This window comes from Pinus tabuliformis, chromosome 6 (genome assembly GCF_031772625.1).
Source record: "Pinus tabuliformis cultivar Carrire ecotype Pingquan chromosome 6, CPIR1, whole genome shotgun sequence".
In the NCBI taxonomy this organism is placed as follows: Eukaryota; Viridiplantae; Streptophyta; class Pinopsida; order Pinales; family Pinaceae; genus Pinus; species Pinus tabuliformis.
Window position 1 is genome coordinate 387,015,039 of NC_142292.1, and position 22,159 is coordinate 387,037,197.

Below are 22,159 nucleotides of genomic sequence, written 5' to 3' on the forward strand. Positions count from 1 at the left end.
CCCTGTCCATCAACTGCTATGTCTTTACCAAAGACAAAATCCAAGGGAGACCTTGGTGTGAAACCAAAACAGGTCTCAAAAGGATATCTTTGTGTAGAAGAATGTTTAGCTTGGTTGTAAGCATGTTGCACATAACATAAATGTTCATCCCAAAGTTTGGGATGCTTGCTGTAATAGCCTCTGAGAAACTGGATCACTATCCTGTTGACCACTTCGGTTTGGCCATCTATTTCCGGGTGAAAAGCTGTGCTTTTCTTCAGCCTGGTGTCCATCAATTCCCACAAACTTGACCAAAATTTCCCAACAAATCGGGTATCTCGATCAGATATTATGGAAGTGGGTAATCAAAAATGAACCCATACATGCTGAAAGAACAACTTTGCAGTTTGTTCAGCGGTAATCTGTTTGTTACAAGGTATTAAAATACACATTTTTCTTAACCTATCCACAACAACATATAAATAGTCATGACCTTTCCTAGATTTAAGCAGTCCTCCAACAAAGTCCATGGAAACGCTTTCCCATGGATGAGAAGGAACTGGTAGTGGAGTGTACAAGCCTAGTTTTCTATTGCTGGGCTTGCTTTTAGCACACATGGTACACCCTCTGTTAGAGCCTAGATTTGCCTCAGGCTAAAAAGGCAAGCTTCTAGGTTCAACATCAAACCACGCTCAGCCTCGTAGCTAGCCCTATGAGGACAGGAGAGGGCTCTCTCCGGGTCAATCTCAGTGAAAAGTGTTTCAATGGGGCTTGAGATGACTTAAAATGGGAAACTGATTTTAGGCTAGTAAATAGATATGAAAGAGGTAATTTATTGAATGACTGAATTTTCTAGGCTGTATGGGACAAAGGACAGCATGAGCTGGGAAATTAAATCAAAGACACAGAGTATTTCATGAGGCAAGATAGGCAGGAGGTTTAGCAATCAAATTTAAATAATATGGAGTGGAAATACGGTTGAGAGGTTGAAAAGGGCATAATAAATGAACCCTTTTCAAACAGAAGAAGAGACACAAAGCATGAATGCCTTCCCAAGCCAAAGCAGTAAACTGGATTCTACCTTTCTTACTTTAAAGCATTCAACTGGAAATGATCATGAATGGACAGTAAAACATAACAAAATACATGAAACAGAAAGAAGAAACATATGCTAAACTCATACCACATGAATCTCATGAATCAGAGCTGCGTCATTTTATTAATCTCCTGGCCAAACTGTACAATGAAGTGCTGAGTTCTTCTTCCACACCTTTCCCAGAACTCAGACCATTACAAAATGATTTTCCCTATATTAAATAAGCTTAGAGGTGGGAAAACAGATCGACACAAGATAGGGAGCTGTTTAACATCATTAACAAACAGGAGCCAATCATCTTTTCTGAAGATAAGCAGCGTTACATTTTCTACTCAAATTTGTTGATGACCAATGGAGAGGCGGAAGTTGTAGCTGTAAATCCCTTTGAGTCGCAACTGAAGATAGAAATAGACCATATGTTCCTATTTCTTTGCTATGATAGATATCTATGCTTTATATTTAGGCGTTCGGTCTTTGACTGTTCGCTTTCCTTTTTTCCGTTTGAATAAAAACTAATTCTTAATAAAAATGGTTTTGAACTAAGCTTTTGCCTTTAATAAAGGGGAAAACGTGTCAATGAATGATCCCAGCTGGCAAACTAAGGTGACACCAATGTTGTAAGGCAAGAGTTTCAAGTCTTGGAGTTTTAGCGAGTCCTCTCAGAGCATATTTAGTTGTAGTGTAGAGCCCACTGCCATACAAGGGATACAGAGAAGCAAGCGAGCCCATGAATACCAGAGCCAACCGACAATGGCAGTTGCTCCTCTGCCTCATCAATGGAAGAGCCGCGCGCAATGTATAGAGCATTCCAGTTATGTTGGTTTGGACTGTGGAAGCGATTCTGTCAATGGGGAGCTGATCCAGATAAGAAATACGAGTAACCCCAGCGTTGCATACAAGAATATCAAGTGGCCTCCACTCAGAGGATTCATGTATGGCTGCAGAAATTGCTTCGTAGTCACTTATATCTGCAACCTTGACATTGATCCTATCCTAATCATAGTGTCCCTCTTTAAGGATTTCTTCAGCTGCCTTTTGAAGATTAGAGAGATTTCTTGCTACCAAAGTGACGTAGGAGCCCTGTACAACAACTTCTTTTGCAATTTCAAAGCCAATGCCGCTTGATCCTCCTGTTATAACAACGTGCTTATTTTTCAAACTACAGATAATGCAGGGGCGCCTTTATTTTAAGATGATTACAGTGGTGAAAACAATGGCCGTTGTTAATACTATTGCTTGAACCGCAGGATGTTGGATATCCATGATTATGATTGCAGTAACATGAGTTAGGCCTGTTATCCCTGGAAAATCCATGCGACTTATTAGCAATTTAGAGGAATTTTGAGCAATTTCGGGCCTCTGGCTGTATGCGCTGCGTGGCAGGCCCAATGCGCTGCACCTCCCCAGTGCGCCGCGCCGGCCTTAAACACAACTTTGGCTTGGAAATTTACAGTTTCGCCCTCTCACCACTTTGAGTCAGCTTTCAATCGACCTTTGAATGCAAATGGTTGTTTCTAAATAAAGAGAATATCTTATAGTGACGGATTTGATTTTTGTTTCTCACAAACCCACTTTGTAATGTTTTGACTTGGCAATTTTTTCACAATTAATACAACTCTGTCTTTTTGTTTCCTTTTTTATTTTTTGGCTTGAATGATGTTTTATTTTGGCAATTTTTGCAGGGATAGTGGCATGTCTTGACAAAGGAAGACCAAGGTTGTGCCTGGAGAATTCAACAACTGAAAAACTCTTGAAAATTACATGGCAATTTATTACAAAACGAAATGACGAATTTTCTTCAAAACAGAGTTTTGAAGAAAAGTCATAGTCGAGCATATGATGATGAAAATACTGGAAATGAAAACTTATTAAGGACCTCCCTCGTGGGTCTACTGGCATTGTTGGACATTGTTGAAGACAAAATTAACTAACCCTAGACCTAATGATTGAAATGACTCTTGCTAATCAAGAAACTGAAACAGGACTGTAAGTGACTTTAAAACTTGATTTTGATGAACAGACCTGAGCCAACATGGATAAGGCATGAGGGGTAATGAATGACAAGACCCTTCCGTCAGATTATGGCATGCCCGTAGCAGAATGCAGCTGAGTGAATCGAGAGAGACACCTAAAAATGAAATAAAATAAGAGAAATGATCTCTGACGGAGGGATGTAAAGACCGACTCTAACACCCTCTTACATATCTAGAAACCATCTCATTCATTTTTGACCAATAACAAAATCTTTGTAGCTGTGCAACTGTTTTACTTACACCAAAGTGACTTGATATTAGAGAAGTGTGTGCTTCTCAAATTATCTTTACTCTTTCAGTTTTTGGAATGCATAGCTTCCCAAAATGATACAAGAGTTGGTCCTTAACATGATAATCCAATTCTTCTACTCATTTGCCTTGATTTAAAGTTGCATATACATCTTTAAAATCTATATCTTGAGCATATTGTTCAATGTAGCTCTCATGCAATACTGAATTATGCTTAAGTATAGTAGATGCATTTATAATTGGTCTGGATAACATATCTGCAACTTTATTTTGTATGCCCTTTTTATATCTGATGACTAAATGAAAATGTTGTAGAAAACCCATCCATCTATAGTGTCTTGATTGCTACAAATTAGTTTGGGAGCGTAGATATTGAAGTGGTTGATGATTAGCATGTATAACTGTCTCTTTTCCCATTAAGTAATGTTTCCACTTTTTCACACTTTGTACTAATACATACAACTCTTTATCATATGTGGGATAGTTAACTACTGTAGAATTAAATGTCTCAGAATGATAACATATGGGTTTACCGTGCTGCATCAACACTGCTCCCATGGCATAGTCACTGGCATCTATTTCAATCTCAAATGGTCTTTGAGGATCGAATAGTGCTAGTACTGGTGCTGTACTAATATTTTCTTTCAAGGTGTTGAAGGCTTTCTGCTATTTGCCTCCCCACGGAAACACCTTGTTCAATCATGTTAAAGCATGTAAGGGAGCTGCAATTAAGGAAAAGTTAGAAATAAACTTTCTCCAATATTGTGCTACTCCTAAGAAGCATCTCACCTCTGTAGCAGATTTGGGTTTAGGCCAGTTTACAGTGACTGCAACCTTAGAGGGATTTATCTTCAATTAACCACCCCCTACTATATGTCCCAAATAATTCAAAGATGTTTTGCCAAATTCACATTTTGAGAGTTTAACATAAATATTTTTTCTTTTCAAACATCTAGTGTCTACTTAACATGCTTTAAATGTTCTTCCCACGTTTTGCTGAATATAAGAATGTCATCCAAATATACAATAACAAAATCATCAAGAAAAGGTCTAAGTACATCATTCATTACTCTCATGAAAGTAGCAGGAGCAATAGTTAAGCCTAAAGGCATTGTAGAAATTTTTAATAATATGACACATATTCAATTAGAGATTATCCTGATCATACAATTATAAGCGAAACATGTATAATACATAATCTCCTCTACGTTGATCATCAATTTACAGAAGCAGAAACATTCACAGGCGCACATAGAAGCATCAATCAAACTCATTAACACAGTATGTATCCCGGGGAAAGCATCTCGCTAAAAACCCCAACTATCTGTATATTATATTGATTGAATCATGTAACATTACAAAGTACAATGATTATCACAAGCAATCCAGTACCAGCTCCACCTGTTACACACAATACAGCTAAGATCTGATCTCCAAATCTATTCCACTGCTTGCCTGCCACCACTGCTCAATACCTGCTCAAGAACTGATGAGAATGGCTTGCCAAACTCGTATTTCACCTCAAAATAATCACTCACACTTTGTTGGACGTGAGAAAAGGCTACAATACTGGGAAAATACGTGAGCAAACTCATTGGCATACTCAATCCCTTGATTGTGCAAGATCTGGTGCACAACTATAGTCACAACTGATAGCAATCTGATTCTCTACCACCTGTCCCTGTTGAACTGAACATGCATTGACATGCAACTGAGTTAACTGATGTATTCATTAGTTGCATCATGAGTTAATAATTATTTTAGCAACTCATCATTAGTATATCTGCAGTTATACTAACTACAACTAGTTTAACCAAGTCAAACTGAACACAACTCCATCAACTCCACAATCAACTCCACCAAACTCAACTGATTGAGTTCTAACTAAAGTCATGCATGCAACAACTCAATTGACTCATAAGAAAAGCATATTTCCTTCTCACAGCTGCAAGTGCCACCTCTGTAGCTCAAACTGAAGTGCTCCAAGAGAATAAGATCAAGTTTATAGTCCAAATATTATTATGAGACAATAATATTTGACTTTTCTATTTTTGACAGCCAGTCTAAAAATAGACTTTGATCACTCACACTGTGATCAAAAATAGAAGTCCATCTATTTTTCCCAACTTGACCAATCATCCATAAACAGCAACCTGCAATCCATAGACATGATCCATATGTCTAAAAATAGACATAGTCTAAAAATAGACTTGCGCCAAAAATAGCCTGCGGGCCCACTTAGTGAAGGCGACTCTTTTCACTAAGCTCCATCATCTTGTTGCACTCTCAACAAGCATTTCTTGTTGCACACTTTTCAACATGCATAACTAGCCACTCATACAATCCTTGCTTTGTTTTGAAAGCATTCTTCCATGCATCTTGCTCTGCAACTCTACTTGATGATAGCCACTATGCAAGTCTAACTTGGAAAAATAAACAGCTTCTTTCAACTGATCTAACAGATCATCTATGCGAGGAAGGGGATAACGATTTTTTATTGTTATCTTATTCAGTGCTCGGTAATCAATGCACATTCTCCATGAGCCATATTTCTTTCTCACCAAAACAATTGGAGACCCACATGGTGATGTGCTAGGTCTAATGAACCCCTTCTCGAGCAGCTCATGTACTTGCTTCTTGATTTCTACATTCTCTAAAGCGGACAACCTGTACATTTCGATGTTAGGCAATGGAGCATCTTGATGCAAATTAATATCATGCACTATTTCCTTTTTGGGCGGTAGACCTTTAGGTTCTTGAAACAATATATCATATTCTGAAACAACATTTTCTAAATCAGCTTGTTGTTTAGCATCATAGCCCTCAAATACATTGGTTTTATCAGATTTCTTTTCCTTTACAACCATCATTAAAAATTGTTTGCATGAATTTACAATTTGTTTCATCTGCCCTGAGTTTATCAGAGTATAATTATTCTTGATCTTATGAGCTCTTACAATATATTCGATTCCATGTTTAACGAGTAGATACTTGTTCTCAGCTCTATAGAAAATAGCTTTTCTATCATACAAGTAAGTACTTCCTAAAACAATTCCACATATATCCAAAGGGACTATATCAAACTCAACCTCATCTACAAATGTTGACCTAAAAGAAAACTTAAGTTTACATTGTCTAGTCACTTGTAGCTTTGCTTTATCACATAACTAACCTAATGAATATGGTTTCTTGTGAGGTGTGGTTAGTAATCCCAACTTCTTTACAATTTTTTTAGAAATTAAATTTACTTGTGAGCCACTATCAAACAAATTTTCAATCCTTTGATGATTGGAAATAACTCGAATATGAAAAAGCTCATGCCTTTTTCTCTCATTTTCTTCATTATCAGTAGATTGTGCAGAATTACTAGTAGATGCTTCAGAATTTTTACCTTTTATACATGTGGTTGTGATTGTTGCTTCATCTCCTGAGTCTGACCCCAAATCCTTTTAAATAGTTGCAGCAATCTTCTTCTTCTTACCCTCGAACTTCTTAGGTTTTAGCTCTGGGTGCAGAATCTAGCAGTGTTCATCATCATGCCCATCCTTCTTACAGTGAATGCATGAATACTTACTTTTCTGTACAGTGTTTGTCTTACTCTCTTTCCATTTCTGTTTTCTTTTCTCCTTATTTTTTCTTACAGTGGGTTTGGATGATCCCCCAACTTCTGGTATCCCATTCTTACCTCTAACTTCTAGATGCGTAGCTTGAACGGATACCTCATCTATGCTAGTGGGATTAAACATGAGGATAGTGTGCCTCATGTAGCTGTGTAGACCACCTATATACTTCAACAGAGTCTTAGGTGAGTCTAAAGAAATTCCTAGAATCAAAGATATTTTCCTAAATTATTGGGTGTAACCTTGTACACTTTGCCCTTTTAGTTGTTGAAGAGTTTGCCAGCTCATCATGGCTTGCTACATGTAGGCTAGTGGATAGAATTGATTTTTAATTACAGAAACAAATTCACTCCAAACAGAAAGAATCTTACCATGTTTCTTCATGTCAGCTTGTGTCCTGCCTTCCCACCATACCAAGGCAGTGCCTCCAGGGCTTAAGCTAGCCAGCTGAATCTTACTCTTATCTAAGTCAATGCTCTGCACTCTGTAATAAATGTCAATCTGTCTGATCCAATTATCCAACTTCTATGCATGCAACTCTCCATCATATATTGGTAAATCAAATTTAACATCTAATTTAATCAAAGATGTCTTCTTTTTATTTTCAGGGCTATTAGGAGGCATGAGGAATTTTTCTTCTTTCCCTTTGCCTTTAGAGTGGTCATGGAGGAGAGATTATTCTACTCCTTTGTTTTGTTTGGAGTTTGATGAATCTTCATCTCTATTTTTCTTAAAGTCCCTATACATTTCCTCCACCATGGATCTCAGGGTCATAAAACTATCCATGAACTGGGGGTCTGATTCCAAGGGATTTTCTTCTGACATTTTCCTCTTAGAATAAACTCTTCCAATTTTCAGGTTAGTTTCAGCCAACTCTCCTTCTCCTAATTTAAGCTTTGATCTAGCTAGCATTCAACAACAAAATCCAGCACAATCTTGTCTAACCTTAGTAACCTAGAGCTCTGATACCACTTGATCTGGAATTTATCCAAGGCAAAGAATTAAAGGTATTATAGACTAATGTGCATGGATGTGCCTATGTTACTTATGCAGGGGATAGATAAGATTGTTAGAATACATAGACACTGAGGCAATCAGAGAAAACATAACAGTCAAACATGTAAACAAAACAAGTTTAATAAGGAGTTCACCCAATGCTCTTGGGCTAGGTCTCCTAGTCCAGCCTTTCAGTGGTGGCCTCCCTATTATGTTTTCAAGAAAAGTTTTTACAATAGTGAGCTCGATTTGAGACTCACTAAATACAATGAAGTTAGTAGGAATGGAGCGCACAGACTCTCCTTACTGAAACTCAACCTCTAAGGGTCACAGTAGTATGACAGGCCTATGCCGAGGAGTTTACTTGAACCTCTCAAGCCTTCATTGGAGTACACAGACTCTCTGACTCTCTTTGGCTCTGTTGGGCTCGATGTTGCCTTCAGGTTAGCTTGGCTTCTATTCTCTGTTCTCTACTATTAGCTTCCTGCGTCTAGCTAACTCTTGTCTGCCTCTTTGTGTGTTTTTTTCTGCTTTTGTCAGGTCATGGCTTGAAAGCCAATCTGTTCTTTTGACTGTTCATTTCTGCTTCCCAACTTTCTGGTTTCCTTACCTCTGTCCATTCGAATTGCTCTGCTCTGCATCCTCATCACTGGGTATCGCCTCACAGGGAGGTGGCCACTTATTTCCCAACGAACTGGGTGTCAGATTCCTTGAATCATTTTTGAATGGCCGTTAATTTCGTTTGCTTCAAGATCACCCGCGAATCATGAATCATTTGCCAACTCATCATCCATGTCAGACTTCAAATCCCCTATCATCTTGCTTTTTGACTTGTCAAATCCGGTCAGTCATCGGGATGCATCTCTATCGTTGATCTAGGCCCCCCAGATCCTACGGTCGTCCTTTATATTGGGCGAACAAGTCGCACGATGTTTACTCATCCAATGCGGTCGGTTTTCTCTCTCATCCGCCAGACGCGTGTCGCTCGATTTGTGGCATCGAGTGGAACTCAGTCAAAACTTCTTACCACCTCGAGGCCTTCTGAGATCCTACCGGTTTGTGGAATCTCGTGCTACAGAACCAAATACGTTACTTTTCTGAAATTTATAGCAATTTTGGGTCTGGGCACTTCAGGGCTTTCGTTCACTGAGGGGGACGCCCTGCGATACACGATTAGCACTAATCTCATATTAGAAACCACCCTCGTTTCTTGATTTGGCCTCCCGTTTTGCCAGTTTGCGCCAGTGCGCGTTACCATGGGCCAACGGTCTGTGCGCTCGACCGAGGGTCCTCGTTGCTCTGCTCTGGCCACAACTGCAACTGTTACGAGGGTTCCTTCTCATAACTTTGATCTTTTCCTAGGACTTGAATCTTTTAGCATAATTTGAAACAATCAAGAAAACTTGGAGAGTGTTTTAGGATCCAATTCGGATCAAAGAACAAGAGCTGGAGAAACCGGACGAGGACTTCATTGAACAACGAACTGAAGGTAGGCCTTCATAACACCAACTTTCTAAGGAAATTTGCTTTGGTATTGTCCTTGCGGTGACTAGACCCACTCTAGGGCTAGAGGGGTTGCCTCTATCCACAGAGGGAACTTGCTTGTGTCACAAGTTGGAGACCATAATGGGGAATCTTGTCTTTTGTCTTTTGTGTTGATTGGTTTTGCTTGTTTATTGTTTCCTTTATTGTTCGGGTAGCATGCTCTATTCTGGAAGTTGTTGGACTACTACTATAGTCTTCCCACTCTCATGAGTGATAGATTTGGCCTTGCCTTAGCAAAACTTCCATTTGTTTTCCTTTAATCTGACGTCATCGATGTTTATATCCTGACAGTCATGAAGTAGTCGCGTTGCGCTGTCTTCTGGGTTGCGCATTTTACTATCTGGCGTGATTAAATTGTCTAACAGTCGCAACGAGTCCTGAAATCAGCTCGGCACAGATAACTGGTGTACTTTCACGATGACGTCTCAAAGTGCTTAGTTAGAGGGGTGCGACAATTTTTTGTCGGCGCATGCTGTTAATTTTATACTCGCGACGATTCCTGTAAGTTTCAAATATTGAAGTTTGTTGGTTGATTGGGCAATGTGTTCTATCCTCTGAGCTTATTTTTTGCCTCTTTATTGTATCAAAAGTGTTGGTTGTTAGGATTTTCGTCCGGGTTTCAAGTCTTTTGAAATCCTTCCTCTTGAACCGTGTGACCTAATTACCTTAGGGTTTCTTGAATGATTGGTTTGCTTAGGTCACTCATTCATTGGGATCTTTAGGCTGTGCTTAGCATAATCTCTGACTTTGTTTGAGGCTTCTTCCTATTCACTATTTTCCATCTTCCTGATTGGTGTGTGACATTTGGTTACCAAGCTTTCATGTCTTGTTCGTGTGGTTTCCTTCGTTCACTTGGCAGAGATTACATTTCTTCCCAGTCAGTGAGACAGCTTTCCAGTTTTGCAAAAAGAATTATCTCCTTAGTTTTGAGTTTTTGATTCATTTTTCATTTAGTTGCTTATCATTTATTTGAAAAAATAAAAAATTGCATTCATCTTGTATTAAGATTTGAAAGACGATTTTTTCATTAGTAGATTCTTGAGATTAAGACATTGAAAAGCAAAAAGTGTGTTTTCCATTTTCTTGTTTAGATTGCTTGCAAGTTTGAGTAAATGGTAGAAGTATTCCTTTTTTCCTTGATTGGTTTGCTTTCTTGCCATTCAATTGTTGTGCATTGAACCTCTCACTCTTCCTTAGCTAGTTGTTCATCCAACGAGAATGGTCTTTTTGCTCATTTAGTTGCATTCTAGGAGTTTTGAAGATACATTCGATAGGGCCTTAAAACCGAGACTTAATTCAAGATTAACTGTTAAAATTTATTGAATAAACTTAAAAATGCATTGGAACCTAATGCTCACATATCTAGAGGTCTAGGCTAGAGACATGTTCCGGCATCATTAAACCTAGTTGCTATTGTTTTCACTAAGGTTGGGTGATTCCTCCTTTTTTGATTCAATAGATACTAGTATGGATTTGTGCTCCCTGTACCGTCGCATATATGTTGGGAGACCCCACTAGGTTATCATCCTATTAGCCATAGGAATCCGAGTCTACTGCCTTACGAATCATAACACACCGAACACAGCATTCAGGAAGATTGACTGTCGTACGGGAAGTCCTCGGTGATTTCTCTTTCATTTTATTACTAAGGTGTATATGCAGTTTTATGATTTGTCTGGTAAACCCTTTGCCTAGAATTCTAGAGCAGTCACTTTTGATTCTTTTTGAATCTTTAAAAGTAAAAGGATCATCTGAGCACTTGTCCTTTCAAGCTAATTAAACTTTGAAGGAGACTAGAGTCATCTTTTGTCCTTTTCCTCGACTCTTTAAACATGAAAAGGCAAAGTTTCGTTCTGATGTCATAAAATTTATTTGTCTGTGATAACATCTTACATGTTAATCTTGGCCACATCGTGAGTTATATCTTGAAAGTTTTTTTGCAACCCTATTGATTATATCTTTTTTCCCTAACCTTTGAGTTTAGGCCATCCTGGCGGACTCACCGAATCTGTCGTCCTTACCAAGTGGCAGAGAGCCCCTTTCTCCTGTCTCTTCTGAGGTATCATCTGTTACTGGTACTCTTCCTATTGTTCCGAGTGTTCAGCCTCTTGCCTCTCAAGCTCCAGGTGAGGAACCTTTTGATATCAATTGGACTCCTCCTAACATTTGGGAATTCTTAGATGATGACCTCCCATCTACTCCTCTTGGTGCTTTGATTCCAATGGCCACTTTCGATATGGATGACTCAAGTCCCATTAGCAGTCAAGAGATCCTTGTGTCAACCGGGGAACATCAGTTTCCTCCGGAAGGTTTCCCTTTCCACACCACTCGAAATGTGTCATTACCACTTCGCTATTGCGCTCTGGCTGACATACTTGGTTCTACATCTCTACATCAGAGCTCTGTATGGTCTTGTACTACAATTCCAACTTCAGGACCTTTCATGTCTACTTAGTCAGTTTTGACTTCCATTCCTCATATGCAGGTTACATCAGTTACATTTGTTCCGTCAATACCACCGTGTGTGTGGCATCTACAGCTCCTTCTATTAGTGCAGTTACCACATCGTCAGTAGTTACTACTATTACTGGGATATCCTTTGGACCCGCTGGCAGCGGTCCTTCACCTCTGGTTTCCAGAGTTGGTCAACCTACGGGTAATTTATCGATATCTTTGAATTCCGTTTCGGCAGGATTGTCATATGAGCAGTGTCTGTTTTTTCTTCAAAATCCGACTCATAACCCTCTAGGTTCTCAACCGTTGTCTGTTCCACATAACCCTCCGCACTACTATGATCAACGTGTAGCTCATATTTATTACACTAGGTCTCTTCCTCAAGGGGTCCCAGTTTAGAATTACGTTCCGCTTTTGGTTTCCTGGAATCACACTACTTATCACGGCCCCCAAGGACAACCTTCCGGCTTGCAAGGGCAGCCTTTTCAAGGACAACCTTCAGGTTTGAAAGGACAACCCTTTCAGGGACAACCTTTGGCCCCCACAAGTTCCTCCTTTATTTAGTCAGGGCAACCTTCTGGTCAACTAGGTCAGCCTCAATTCCAGCAAGGTCCACCTGTTGCCCAGTAAGGACAACCGTCTGGTCAGGTAGGACAGCCTGAGTTTCAGCAAGGCCAACCCTCTGGTCAGATAGGTCAACCTCAATTCCAACAAGGCCAACCTTCTGGTTAGTTGGATCAGCCGCAATTCCAACAAGTACATCAATCTAGTCAAGTCAATCTAGCTCTTAGTCAACCTGGAACTCATACGCAAGCTGGTTCCCAAGCTCAACCCAGTCCCCAAACTCAGGCTGGACCCCAAACTCAACCAGGTCCCCAGACTCGGGTTGGATTCCAAGCCCAACCTATTTATCAGATGCAACCTGGGCCCCAAGCACAGTTTGGACCTCAGCCGCAATACAGTCTCCAAGTACCTCAGCAACCCCAAGGGCAACCTCAGGGTACTCCGTATCAGAACTATCAACAACCTCAAGTTAATCCTTATCAGAATTTTCAGCAGCCATATGCTGCCCCTGTTGGTCAAGTTGGTAACCAATGGTTTGCTGGCGGTCAAAATTTAGGTCAACAACCAGGTTATGGTGTTAATCCGCCCAACTATAACCCTTATGGACAAAATCCATGGGGACAACAAGGCTCTGGTTGGAACCCTAACGCTAGCCCTTATCAAAGGCCCATGATGTCTTTCAACCCTCAATTACCTTTTCTTGCGACTTTGGAACTACCCGATGTGTCGAAGTTGACAAATGACCCTATACTTCATAATCCATATTGGCCACCAGTTCCGACCAAGATTCCCGGTGATTGTCCTAAATTTGATGGCAAATCTAGAGAGGATCCCCAAGTGCATGTTATGACTTATCACCTTTGGTGTTCATCTAATTCCTGGCTTGACGATTCTATCTGTCTCCGTCTTTTTTAGAGGACTCTTACTGGTTCCACTGCGAAATGGTATATTGAACTCGCTCGTGGAACTTTCCAAGAGTTTAACTCTCTTGCGATGGCATTTATTACCCATTTTCAGTTACTGATTCGCTATCAAATGGGAACACACCTCCTAACTTCTCTGAAATAGGACATGGCTACCCATATCTCTGATCATATTCATGAATGGAGAAGGCGGCGCTATTTGATTAAGTTTTGGATCCCTGATCAGCCACTGACTAACTGGTTTACTACCTCTTTTTTCGGTCTGATAGCCCGAGATATTGCTATGGGGGCATGTGTTACTGAAGAGCAAGCCATCGTGCATGCTCAGTATCTTGATTTGGTATATTCCCAATTTGGAACACTTTATGATGTCTTACCTGATGCTACGTGACCTAGCACTTCCAAAGCCCTGTCAACGCCTTCAGTCGATGTTCTTATTGGTTCCGTGTCTTAATCTTCTCGAAAGTCTTCCACGACTCCTGCGAAGCAAAAATCTACTGCTCCTGTTGAAAATGCTTCTCAGTCTTCCTCTAATTCTAGGAAAACCTTCGAAGTTAACGTCGTTCAGTCCACCACGACAGAAAAAACTTCGAAAGGTAAGAAGAAAGGGAAAGGTAAAAATAAGGCTGACGCACCAAAGCAAGAACCTCCTAAGACTCCTATCGATGATGGTTCTAAATGCAAACCTAAGTATCCTTGTCTTATCTGTGATGAGGATCACTACACTAAAGACTGTCCTAGATGGTCTGAGGTTAGTCGTTTGCTTAAGGGGACTTTGGGGACTCCTGTTGTACTTAAAGAGCCTTTTCCCTCCCAGCAAACTCAAATGGTGGTAGACCAACACCACTCCTCTTCCTCATTTCGTTCCAAGGCCTTTATGGTTGGGACTATCCCTATTCATGTGAGTGCTCGATCGAAAGATTATGCTCCATCCACCTGGAAGGAACCTAAAGTTCCTTCTAACGTTCCTTCGTCTAGTTTTGGCCCTCTTCATATTGAACAACCCAACACCGAGTTTGTCATTAGACCACCTACTAAGGGAGTTCTTCGGAAATCTTCCTATAATCCCAATGCTCGTACTGTGCAGCACTATAGTATTGTCGAAAACCTAGCCCAAGCTCCTTCAGCTATGTCCGCATTGGAGGTTCTCCAGAGTTGTCCTCCCCAATGAAAGTCTCTACTATCCACCATTGGTGGTATTGATCCGACTAATTCCAAGTTAATTACATTCGATCTTGAAAATCATGTGCTATGTTTGCCTCATCAAATCACTTTTCTCATCCAAGTCATTATTAACTCAAAGAATATTCATCGCACTGTTATTGTTGAAGGAGCCTCAACTTGCATCATGTATGTTGCTTGTTGGAAGGCCGTCGGTTCCCCAACTTTGAGTCAATCTCCCAATACCTTGGAAGCATTTGATGGAAGAGATTCTCATCCATTTGGCATTCTCCCGTGCTTGCCTATCACCTTAGAAGGGAAAACGGTCGACGTCAAAGTTGAAGTTGTTGATGCTAATCTGACTTACAACCTTCTGTTGGGTCGAAGTTGGACCTACGCAATGCATGGCGTGGCTTCATAATTATTCTGTGTGCTCCGTTTCTTCTTCCTCGGATGAAAATGTTCCATTTGTGGAGCATACCAATATTCCCTATGAGAGTGTGGGTGTTGGACTCTTTAAAGATCCTACCCTTATGGGTATTTTTCCACTCCCACCTCCTACTGTCGCCTTTGTCAATATGATCTCCATCAATCCTAATCCATGGGTGATTCCCCCCTTCGATCAGGTGGATTCATGGGGTGATGTTATGCCATTGAGCCCTGCGGATTTCGACTATGTTGAAATCATTTCGGCTTCAGTTTCATCTTCTGACTCTACTCCTTCGAGTAGATCTCTCAAGACATATGTGCAATCCCCTTGGCTTGGAGATATTGCTTCTTTGGATCCGTTACGAGAGAAATTTCCTTCTAATGATGCTATTCTTGAGACTATGTCTTTTGAGGATCCTCCTTGGGTTGATAATCATCATCGTTCCTCATTTCTCCCAGGCTATGGGGCCATGACTTCCTGTCTAGACAATTTTTCTTCCCATGTTCCTTCTCAGTCGCTTCAGACACCCATCCTCGCTCATGAGGTCTTTTTTGAAGAGAATATGGGAAATATTACGCAAACAATGCCCATCGACATCTCTGTTAAACCAGGGATTTTTGAAAATATTCACATTGGAGTGACTTGTTCTCCTGAAGACATCTAGCTTTACACCAATCTCTTCCGAGAGTTTCATGGCGTGTTCTCCTGGTCGTATGAAGAAATGCTCGGTATTGATATGAGTATTGTGTTACATGAGATACCTACGTATCCTGATGCGAAACCAGTTCGTCAACATTTACATCCTGTGCACTCGAGAAAGGTAGCTTCCATTAAGGGAGAGGTTGAAAAACTTCTCAAAGCTGGGTTCATTTACCCTATTCCACTGACAGACTGGGTATCTAACATTGTACCTATGACCAAGAAGCAAGGAACTATTAGGGTTTATGTTGATTATCGTGACATCAATCGTGCATGTCGGAAAGATAACTATCCTACTCCCTTTATTGATCAGCTTATCGACGACTGTGCTAGGAGTGAGATATTCTCTTTCATGGACGCCTTTTCTGGCTACAACCAGATCAATATTTCGCCTGTCGATCAGCACAAAACTGCTTACATCTGTCCGTGGGGTACTTTTTCTTACAAAACCCTCCCTTTTGGTCTGAAGAATGTCGGTGCAACTTTCCAACGAGCAATGTACTATGCTTTTCATGAAATCAGACACATTGTTCAGCCTTATTTGGATGACCTTCTGGCTCATTTAGCTAAACGCACAGACCATCCGAACCACCTCCGCCAGATTTTTCTTCACTGTAGACATTACTATATCCATCTTAATCTGCATAAATGTGTCTTCTGCGTCGAATCTGGAAGACTCCTTGGGTTTTTCATTTCTAAGGAGGGTATTCGTCTCGATCCACTCAAGGTCGAAGCTATTCTGAATCTCCTGCCTCCTGCTTCTTTGCATCAGTTGCAGAGTTTGCAAGGGAAGGCTAATTTCCTATGTCGTTTTATCCCTAACTACGCCGAGATTGCTAAGGGTTACATGGGTCTCCTTAAGCGTGACAGTCCATTTATTTTGGATGACATCACCCAAAGGTCATTTGAGCAGCTCAAGACACTTCTTGTTTTTGCTCCCCTATTGTGTCCACCCAACTATCATCGTGATTATTCGCTTTATCTAACTGCCGCTGATAATATCGTTGGTATGGTTCTGGTCCAAGATGACGACGATGGTTCCGAGCATTTCATATATTATCTTAGCCACAACATTCTTGACACCGAGACTCACTACGCTTATGTCGAGAAGTTGGCCTTGGCAGTTGTTCAAACTATCCATAGTTTTTGTCATTACATTTTGTTGCGCACTATGACCGTGATTTCAAATTGCAACCAGATGACATACATTCTGCGGTGTCAATTGCTGGGGGGGAAATACTCAAAATGGATTGTTATCCTTCAAGAGTTTGATTTGGATTTTACCACTTCCAAGTCTAAGAAGTCATTGGTCTTCGCTGAGTTGATTTGCTCATTACCATCTGCTTCCACTCCCTCTCGGATAGAGGATCGCATTCCGGACGACATGCTTTTCTTGATCAGTACCCTCGATCCCTGGTATGGTGATAATATTGTTTACCTTCAGACGTCTTCATTCCACCCTGATTTGTCTAAGGATGCTCGGTGACACATTTGCCACCATTCTTAGCCATATCGTATGGTTGGAGACACTTTATACCATCTCGGTGTTGATTTAGTTCTCCATCGCTGTCTGACTTTCGAGGAAGCTGAAAAAGTCTTAAATGACTGTCGCTCTGGCGCTTGTGGTAGTCATATGTCTGGTTATGCTACTGCCGAAAATATTCTTCGTGCTGGTTACTTTTGTCCATCCGTCTTCAAGGATTTCATTCTGGTTGTCCGCTCCTGTCACGCATGTCAAATTTACCAGTAGAAGAGGCGTGCACCACCTTCCCTTTTGCATCCTGTCATTACCATCGGCCCTTTTCCTAAATGGGGCATTTATTTTATGACCTGTAACCCTCACTCGACTGGGGGGCATGGGTATATCATCGTTGTCGTCGATTATTTTATGAAATGGGCCAAAGCAATGCTTACATTGTATAACGATGGTAATACAACTGTGCAATTTCTATTCAATCATGTAATTACTCGGTACGGAGTCCCTCAGGCTATAGTCACTGATCATGGTTCCCATTTCCGTGGTTATATGATGATTGAGTTGACAACCTAGTTAGGCTTGCATCATGATCATTCAACACCATATTACCCTCAATCCAATGGCCAAGTCGAAGCAATAAACAAAGTGTTGGTTACGATGCTTCAGCGTACCATTGGAATGCACAAGTCCAACTGGCATTTGATGTTGTTTTCCACTCTATGGGCCTACCGTACCTCAATTAAGGATGCGACCAGATTCACACCATTTCAACTTGTTTATGGTCTGGAAGCTACCCTTCCGATTGAATGCTAAATCCCTTCCCTCAAATTAGCTATCGAATTGCTACCGAATATTACTCCAGTGGAAGAATACCTTCTTTATCTAGAACGGTTTGATGAGACTCGTCAACTTGCTTCTTTATTCATTGAAGCACAGAAGAAGAGAGTGAAAAATCACTTCAATTAGACAGTCAACCCATGTTCTTTCACAGACGGGGATTTAGTCATGCTATATGATCAAGCTAATGACAAGCTGGGGGCAGGCAAATTTGAACCCATGTGGCATGGGCCCTATATTGTCAAATATGTTTTGCAAAAAGGGGCCTATGAGCTAATTGACTACGAAGGAAACCCTTTAGATAAGCCCCGGAATGGGCTTTATCTCAAGAAATATTATACATGAGTATTTTGTGCGTTGTTGTGTACATAAGTGTTTTTTTTTTTCATTTTGTACATGTTTGGCTTGGTGTGTAAGTGTTTGTCACTTATTATGTCCTTTTTTCTTCTTATGTAGATGTATGTCGCACCTTATGTCAGTTTCTCTGATGGTGCTTGTTGCAATACTCGGAATCTTTCCTCCATAACATGGGTTATCAACGATCCTCACAGTGAGTTGGTAGATCTTCAAGGTGTTTTTCTAGGATGTACTACGAACAATGTTGTTGAATATAGTGCAGTCATTAAATTACTGAATGAGGCTGTTGCCCTCAATATTCGCACATTGATCGTGAATCTAGATTCACAGCTTGTTGTTCTTCAACTCATCGGGCATTATTCCATTAGAAACCCTCAAATTTTAAGGTTGTATTTACGTGTTCATTTACCGGAAAGGAATTTTGATTATATTACATATCAACATATTCCTAGAAGACTAAACACATTAACTGATGCATTGGAAAATCATGTGTTAGATAGACATTTGTGACATTTGTAAAAATAATCATCAAAGACATAATAAGTCAATATAGCAAAACATAGGTATATATATGTGTATCAAGTGTTTCGCATCGCAGTGTTCAAAAAAAATATGTTTGGGTTACATCGCAAGACATCATGTCTCTCAAAATTGCAGAAATTAAACCTAGGAGTCTAATCTGTGTGGTGCTCTCTATAACACACGACTACTTGGATGACACGTCTAAGTAGTCGGTGAATCCTACCTGATACCCCTGCTGTGTGTCATTGGTACCATCGAGGGATATCCTAAAATCTCGTGTAGTCTGGGATCCCCTCTGTCAACCCCTCCAAGTCATGGGAAATCTCGTCCTCTACATCTCCACTAGGGGGAGGGATCTCGAACTCCCGCTCAGCTCTTCGAGCAATCGGAGACAAACTGGCAAGCCTTTTCGACCCAAAATCTACAAAATTGAAGCATAATGATCATAACATATATGAAAAATGATAAAAATTACAAAATCTTTAAAAAATAAACAAATGAATTTGTTACCTCTATTATCCCAGTGTTCTCCAGGGGGAGTACTAAATCTGGATCACTCTTGAAGTCTATCTCGACATATGGCCAATCCTCGACAACAACTAGTTGGAAATCAGGTTATTCGAAAAACTCGGGTCTCCATGACATATGTTGACCCCCGCCTCCTCGGGGCATTAGCATCGCCCACAAAGTCATCTGTGGCTCCCGCGGAGTTAGCCATGCCACAACTGCTTCCTGTCTCTGGAAGATAGGAATACGCTCGAAGATGAATGATACGAGAATAGACCCATACCAAAATTGTTTGATGCCCCCTCACTGGCACTTTGTTAATTTTCATTTTAAGTTATCTGCTATGGCCTCGGCCCAGTTAAAGACGGTGGGATCCATACAGTTGGCTGCCAGCCAGAGTTGGGTTTTGGTGGCCTCGTGTGCGGCCTATGAGCCAGCTGCTCTAGTGATGGTAGAGAGGAGAACTCGAAAAGACAAGTCTCTAGCTGTTGCAATCTTCAGTTTTCTGCCCTTATTTGATTTCTCTACCTCCTGACACAATCTTCCCATAAGCATATGCATGCTTTCTCCAGTGATACGAGTCCCAGTCATGCGGGGCCTTCCCCCCTCCGTGACAACCCTATCAGGAAATAAATGTTTGTTGACTCAATCTCTAGCTCTTGCCCTCAGACGTTGAATTTCCTCTCATTCAGATCCCACGCCCCTACAAGATATTGGAGTAGGTCTGGTTGCGCCCTCAGACATGGAACCATGAATAATTTCAGAAGCTCGTAATTCCGGAGCATGTCCAGGCAGTTTTGATCCCCCATGGCTAATTCATCATCACCAGCGTGCTCCCGTTCCTTCCACTCAATCACCATGGCTTTATCTTGCATACACACATAGGTGATCAGAAGTGCTCCATTTGTGCTTAAAATTCCATAAAATTGCTTAGTTTTTGAGAAAAATTGAATATTGGTGCTCGTCGCGCATGTTTTCCTAATAGGTGTGCCGAGCCAAAATCCATCATTCAGAAAATTCGAGATCTTCGCAGATTTTCAGTGTACAGTCGCAAAGACCCTGTTTTCTCCCCATGGAAGATTTTGGGTCATCGCGGTCCCGAGCTGGCGACTCGCGACGACCGCCGCAAATATGCTTGCCCTAAAACCCTCCTAAGTGGCGGCTAATACCACCAAAAATGAATCATAATCTATTTAAAAATGCAGGAAATCATGTAGTGCCTACCTAGACCGGACGAATTTTCCAACAAGGTTCTGATCCTCCTCCAGTCGACCGTTGAAGTCATGAATGTGCAAGGGTAAAATTTTCACTCCAAGGTAAAACAATGAAAAGTAAATTGATTTTTACCTAATGACTCTTTTTATAAGCCTTTTGTAAAATTAGGGTTTTTTTATCTATTTTTGAATATTTCATGTATTTTTTATCGAAAACAGATCTTACACTTGTCTTTGTGCAATGACAAGTTTCCATGAACTGTAGTGATGAATCCATGAGTTATATTTTATACTTTTTCGGACTCGGTAAAAACACAAAAAAGTCCCTTTTGGAGTCACCTTTAAGCTCTTTTCTGACTCTCGAAACATGAAAAGATCATTGAGCTCTTGTTGCTTTGAACTCGTTAAAGGCTACGAAGCGTCATCTACCCAGTATAAGTTTACCCCTTTTACAGGCTGGATAGATTACTTACGAAAAATGTATGCGTTGATCTATCATCGTCAATAGGTTCCCTTGGATATTGTTTTCTACCTTTTCGTATTCGAGGGACAAATTTACGAAAAGGGACCTTTGGAGTTTTCTTTTCCATGTCTTTTTCAAACTCTCTAAACATGAAAAGGACTCCGAGTTTTACCTATGTTGGACTCGTTAAACCCTGACACATTGGACTTGTCACCATGATGAGACCGAGCTTCTCCTTCCTAGGGCTTGTTAAAAAATTACTAGGTCGGATTCGTCCGAAGGAAAAACTTATATTACAAGCATATGCTATCCCCTTCAAGCTTGTGTTTCAAAAATAATTGGGGTACTCGCCAAAAATGGTGGGGGAAATTTGGAAACATTATGTTGGTTGTGTTAGTGATTATGGCAGCTTGTCGCTCTTGAACATCGACACTCTTTCTGCTTCATGTCGGGTTGGGATATCCTCGTTCTATCGTTGGCCTTTCGGGTTTTGGGTTATTCATTTTGCCTCATTCCATCTGATCCTTGCTCCATCATCATGACCTTTGATCCCTTGGTACCAAAATGCTGCCAAACTCCAGAGTCGTGTCGCCGATATGTTCAAGAGCTTAATCCTTTTGCAGTTTGTAGCCTTACACACCTTTCTCAGGTTCTCTGTCTCATCCACATTCATCTTGTTCCTTTTTCTTGCGTCGATGATGTGGGAAACATCATGGCCCTCCTTCGACTGATCACTTCCTGTCGACCTTAGCTCATTATCTGGGAACTTGATCTAGAGACACTTTTCTGGTACCTTAGAGCTTACATGCCTCAATGGCAAGTTCTTCGCATTCGCCAACAGGCTTGCATCATTGGTCTTCAGTCGAGTTATTTCACAATTGTTTGACTTCAGATCATTCTTCACACTTTGTGGATTGTACTAGCAGTACCTTGAAAACCATTGAAATTACTGGTGGTCTCTCTCGCACTTGTTAACGGTTTACATCATTGGCCAATAATCAAGTGATTTTCTAGTATGCTCGACTTCAGCACA

General features: G+C 40.7%; 1 pseudogene; it reads right to left on the reverse strand.

The window, feature by feature from the left end:
• Positions 1-1,614: 1,614 nt before the first annotated feature.
• The window catches only part of LOC149258946 (uncharacterized), a 110,507-nt pseudogene continuing 89,962 nt past the window's right edge, over positions 1,615-22,159 (reverse strand).